The sequence below is a fragment of the Macadamia integrifolia genome, chromosome 5 (genome assembly GCF_013358625.1).
Source record: "Macadamia integrifolia cultivar HAES 741 chromosome 5, SCU_Mint_v3, whole genome shotgun sequence".
Lineage (NCBI taxonomy): Eukaryota > Viridiplantae > Streptophyta > Magnoliopsida > Proteales > Proteaceae > Macadamia > Macadamia integrifolia.
Window position 1 is genome coordinate 19,365,891 of NC_056561.1, and position 6,013 is coordinate 19,371,903.

The following is a 6,013-nucleotide window of genomic DNA, read 5'->3' on the forward strand; positions in this document are numbered from 1 at the left end:
AATGGGTTGAGCCAGCATATCCCTAAGCTTGAGAGTGGACCGAACCGGTTCATGCAATTTGACTCTCACCCATTTAATCAACCTGAGTAATTAATTTAGCCCATAAATCCAACACTGCCTACACCCCATTTTCTGGTAAGAGGAAAGATGTTGCGGTCTACATCCACTAGGGGAGGAGAACGATGGTCCATATGCTCATAGGCCCAGGGCTGTAAAAGGAAAACATTAGTCAAACACAGGGGTAAGATAAAGCAAAAGAAAATAATGAAAAGGTATGCCAACCCATTGGTCCTCACCTAATGAATATAAGAGGGCCCGTACAGGCTTGGGTCACCTAGGGCCAGATGGTTCATTGTCCTCAAAAAGCAAGTGTAGGTGGCGGCATCCCATTCATATCTCTGGATATTCTGGAGATAACTGAAATAATAGGTGAAGTAAAGATCCATCCTATCTGAGGGGTTACTGAACAAGCATTGGCCAGCCTAGTAAAGATAGATGCTACACAGAAATTGGTTCTTCCCTAGTCAAGAGGTAGATGCTGACACACCTTCTTAGTCAAGAAGTTGTGAATGGCAAAAAGAAGGATGGTGGGCTTGCTAGAATCAATGCCCATAAGCTCGGTCAAGGTGTAGAAGAAAAGAAGAGTGACCATTATCTCACCCACAGGAAGATGAAAGGTATGGGTGCTCGGCCACCACATCTCGTCTAAGGCCCGGGTCACTCAACGTCTAGTTTTCGGACACATGAATAAAGGCAGGAGAATGGCATGCTGTGGATGGTCCACTGCAGCTAAGGATGGGAATGGTTAACCCAAGTTCCCACATTGTTTGGGTAGCCATAACTCCGGTATACAGGTTCGTGTTCCAACATAAGCATCTGGAAATAGATGGGTCAATAGGCATATGTAGGGACACATGCATGAGCATACATGCATTCCTTGCATTAACATGAGCATGTAGAACAAGCATCCATACATAGCGGTCTATAAGACACCTAGTAGAAAGTAGAAATCCAATCCAAGCATCTCACTTACCTAGTCGTAAAAAGTCTCTCTTTGACCGTCTAACAGCCTCTACCCTGACTGTCTTCCACGAATAAGCATAACATGAAGTATACATGAGCATGGCATGCATTCATATGATCTAAGCATGGCATATTTTAAATATGTATTCATATAACCTAAGCATAAGTAGGCATACATGCATGGCCATACATGGGAATCTCAAGCGTACATAGTTAAATATACTGAGAATATGGCATAAGCATACACGTCATTAGCATCTACATTCCAAGAACATTCATGCATGACACAATTTTTAAAATAGTAATAATAATAATTCCTTACCCATTCTCCCCAAGTAGAGTTGTAGATATGGTCCTTGGTCCCCCTTTAGTGTTGATTTGAGATACCATGTTGCAGTGTCACTCTGGGATGACAAGTTAGCCAACTTGCCAACCACTCTCCCACCATGTGTGTGCTTGCGTAGCCCCATCAGAAGATTTTTGTAAAAAAATTGAAAGTACGGGAGGAGAGAGAATAGAGTACCACATCACACGTGAAGCAAAACGACAAAACCTATAGAGTAAAAAATTCAAAAGAGGGCCCCCTATTTATAGGGGGACCCCACTTGTTCACAGGCCAGCTCGTCAGATGATTCATGGGCCAGTGAGGACCCGTGAGTTGTAAAAAAAAAATAAAAAAATTCTCCGCATCTCAGAAAAATGAAAAAAAATAATAAAAAAAATGAAAAAAAAATTGAAATCTCATGGGCCCGTGAGTGTTCACGGACCCGTCGGTCCAAACTAAAAAAAAATCCCTAGTGGATTTGCCATAATAAATAAAAGGGTAATTTACAACGCCACCCCCTAGAGTAGCCAGTACTATAGGAACACCTCCTCTCTTTCATTAAATTAAACTTAGACCCCCTACCATTAGTTACTGTTATAGAATATACCAAGAAGGTTGACATCAGCAAGTTTCTTTTTTTTCTAAATATCATTTTTCCCTTAAAAATAACGAAGTACCAAAATTACCCTTACCCTTGAGAGTTTGATACCAAACCCTTGTAATCCCCAAATCGATTTCACCACAACCCTTTTGGCAACGATGACTACAGCGAAGAATGTTCCCGTGCGGCAATTTGACCACAACCCTCCCTCTGGTCACTCTTTTCTTTCCATTTATTTCTTATAAAATTGTTTCCCCATCTACTCAAAGAGGGGAAACTCTTCTTCATTCCCCACTCCCTCGTCTTTGAATTTTTGGTGATGAGATCTAAGATTCTGAGCTCAAACTCGCAGATACTAGTCAAAATTCTTGTGTGGAAGTTGTTATAAGGCACTTGTCTTTTTTACTCCTAAATTCTTGGTTCATTTGACTGCTCGATCTCTTCATTTTTCCTCTTCAGGTGAAGTTCTTGTAAGAAAATTTATTCTGAATGTTCAATCCCGTTAGTGGCATTTCATTGATTCTTGACTCAATTCCTATCTATTCCTACGGTTTTTTGAAAGTCTGGAATCTGGATCAACAGAAATGGGAATTAAATCAGATTAAATGGTGACAATGTAAAAATCTCAAATCTCGGGATTTGATTTTTCAGGAGTCGAAGCTGCAGATCCAGATCTAAAGAACTCACTAGTAACAGTGAAGGGCATCTTCGATCAACCAAAGCTTGTTGAGTATGTGTATAAGAGAATAGGGAAGCACGCAAAGATTATGAAGCAAGAGCCAGAGAAGAAAGAGGAAGAGAAGGAGAAGAAGGACAAAGAAGAAAAGAAGGAAAGATAAGGGAGGAGACGGTGGAGAGAAGAAGGAAGAAGGAGAATCCAAGGCAGAAGCAGGAGCAGGGGAAGAGGAAAAGAAAGTGGAATTGGTAAAGAATGAGTTCCTATACTACTATCGTCAGTATCCTGCCAAATATGCCATGGAATATGTGTGCCCACCTCAGATCTTCATTGAAGAAAACCCCAATGCCTGTCCGTCATGTAACAAAATCGTGCTAAAACTAAAATTCGCCATTACAAGTAAACATATGCTCTGCTTTTGCAGGATTTTTTTAGTAGGTTCCTTTTCGGGAAGTTGTTGTACTTTATTCAGAGTTGCAGAGTCGCCGATAGTTAGTGAAGCATTCTAGTTGAGATGGGTTTGATTGCCTAGCTCCTTGGAGGTTGAGGCGAAGCCAAATTATATTCATAGACCTTTCTTCTTAAGATCTGTGCCCCTCTCTTATTTCTTCTCCAAGGGGGCGTATACCCTGAGAAGAGAAGTATTCTCTGCATCTAATTGGAGAAATTTCGATGACATTAACGAGTTCTTCTGGAGCCGCCACTGCTTCAAACGACTCAAGTGGCCGATTGATGTTGGCAGCGATTTCTTTGTGACTAAGGCTCAGGGTAACGATGTCGGTAAGACTGGATATGTTGAGCAGAGATTATTCTGGAATTTGTTTAACAGCTTCTGAACTCGTCAGAATTACAAGTCGCAGGTAGGGAGAGAAAGAGAGGAGGAGAGAGTGATACTGAGGGAATGAAATGGTATATAAGTGAATATAAAGGTATTTTTGGGATAATAAGATAAGGGTGTTTTACTCATAACGGCCAAGTGTCATTTTATAGCATCATTTAATAGAGACTGACGGTAGGGGTTTGAGTCTAATTTGGTCAAAGAGAGAGAGTGTTCCTATAATACTGGCATTCTCCATGGGGTGGCATTGTAAATTACCCTAAATAAAAATAATAAAAGAAAATGATTCTCTCATTCAAGTGCGGGGCATGCAAAATCCCCTATGGAAATCATGAATACACTTTTCGACTTTTGGCAACCTTAATGCATGGTTTGATAGGATATCCTTTTTGGCTCGGTGGTTTACCGATTTGATTGAACCAGATGCCATTGGAAGGCTCGGATACCCCTTTTGGCTTGGTGGTTTACCGGTTTGATTGAATTGGATGCCATTGGAAGGCCCAGTTACCCTTCTTGGCTCATTAGTTCATCGGTTTAATTGAAGCAGATGCCATTAAAAGACCCAGATACCCCTTTTGGCTTGGTGGTTTACTAGTTTGATAGAATCGGATGCCGCTGGAAGGCCCAGTTACCCTTTCGGCTCATTGTTTTACCAATTTGATTGAATTGGATGCCATTGGATGTCCAATTACTCTTTTGCCTCGGTGGTTTACTGGTTTGATTGAATCGAGATGCCATTGGAAGGCTGGTTACCCTTTTTAGCTCGGTATTTACCGGTTTGATTGAATCGGATGCCATTGGAAGGCCCCAATACCCCCTTTTGGCTCAGTGGTTTACCTGTTTGATAAAATCGAATGCCATTGGAAGGCCCAATTACCCTTTTTGGCTTGGTGGTTTATCAATTTGATTGAATCATATGGCATTGGAAGGCCGAGATACCCCTTTTGGCTTAGTGGTTTACCAGTTGGATTGATTTGGATACATTGGAAGGCCCAGATACTCCTTTTGGCTCCGTGGTTTATGGGTTTGATTGAATCAGATGCCATTGGAAGGCTGAGATACCCTTTTTGGCTCAATGGTTCACTGGTTTGATTGAATCGAAATACCATTGGATGGCCTATTATAAGTTGAATTATTATGTACTGACATCTTAGCATGTCAGATCAAGAAGTGTCATGCTGCAGCACATGTAAGTTTTTTACTTCACCAGCTAAACTTCCTAGATAAGGTCATATTGATTTCTTGATTAATCGACAATTTAACCTATTTGCAAAAGTTACCGATGAATTATTCTCTTGAGCTTGTGCATTCGAACCTCGGCCATCCTTGAGCACGATGACGACAATACATGCTCATGGTGACAAAATTAGGGAGATATTTTCTTTGCCTTTCAGCTTTGGCATAAGCCTTGGCCAAAGAGAGGCATTCTGTAGACACCTAATTTTGTCACCCACCCAGACAGTGATGACATATAGGGAATGGAATGATCAAGATTCTGCTTCACATTGAGAGGGGATACTAGTCTTTTGGTGACAATCTCAATGACAGTAGTGACTTGAGAATCAACCCTAAACCCTAATTCAATTTTGAACCCGACAGTGGCCTAAATTAGCTTAAAACCATAATACAACCTGAAACCCTAATCCGATCTCAGGCTTATTTCTGACCTGATCTTGTGACACCCAATACTAGCATGTTATATATTGATGAATTGGTTCTAAGTACTCTTCAATGTTGCAGAAATGGCACGAATAACGGTTGTCGAAAAAAGGGCAAAAGTACCCTCTTTTCTGTTTTCAATTTTTATGAGAAAATATGGAACTTGAAATGCACACCATCAAATAGTGCTTGGAAAGACGATTCCGACGATATATCGCATGCGAAATTCAAACCATCGGATCTCCTAAATTCGCTCCTGGAAGTCAAAATAGGGATCGATAGACCTGATCTGAACCCAATCTTTCCCGGTCCCACCATTTGTTTTGGTGGGCCCGCAAGATCATACCATGGGCCCACCAAATCAGCCATGTGCCCGCCAATAGTTGCCAAATTTGAAAATAAAAATGGAAAAAAAAAAAAGGTTTGCTCTTGCTAAAAATGATTTTTTACTAAACTTTTGGGATGGGTCTGCCAATATTTTGACGGACCCACCAATTTCAACTAAAAAAAGCCAAGAATTAGATGTTTAAAATGTGGGAAAAACTACTTTTGGAAGGTGTTTTAGCTGGGCCCGTGAGAGGGAGGAGCTAACACTTATAAATAGTGTCTTCCTCTCCATCATAAGGATAGGTCCAAAAAGAAGGAGAGAGAGAGAGAGAGAGAGAGAGAGAGAGAGAGTAGAGGAGAAATAGAGAGAAAATAAAGACAAAATAAGAGAGAAGAGAGGAGGAAGTAGGGAAGAGTGTGGAGAGGAAATTCCATTACCTCCCACCCTCGAGAAGCATGCTAGAGCCTGAAGAGCTACTAGAGGCCTAGATTCCCCAAATGGGGGAGAAGAGAGCAACTGAGGTCAATCCCGTTTGAGTCAAGGAGCTCCATCAAAGTTATTGA

The 6,013-nt window shown here is 41.1% G+C and overlaps 1 long non-coding RNA gene across 1 annotated transcript; it reads left to right on the plus strand.

Annotated features, from left to right (window-relative positions):
* The first annotated feature begins 2,101 nt into the window (after positions 1–2,101).
* Positions 2,102–3,206, plus strand: LOC122080079. The gene is made up of 2 exons (XR_006140599.1): positions 2,102–2,408; positions 2,601–3,206. It is a non-coding gene; the product is annotated as an uncharacterized LOC122080079 (long non-coding RNA).
* The last annotated feature ends 2,807 nt before the right edge of the window (positions 3,207–6,013 follow it).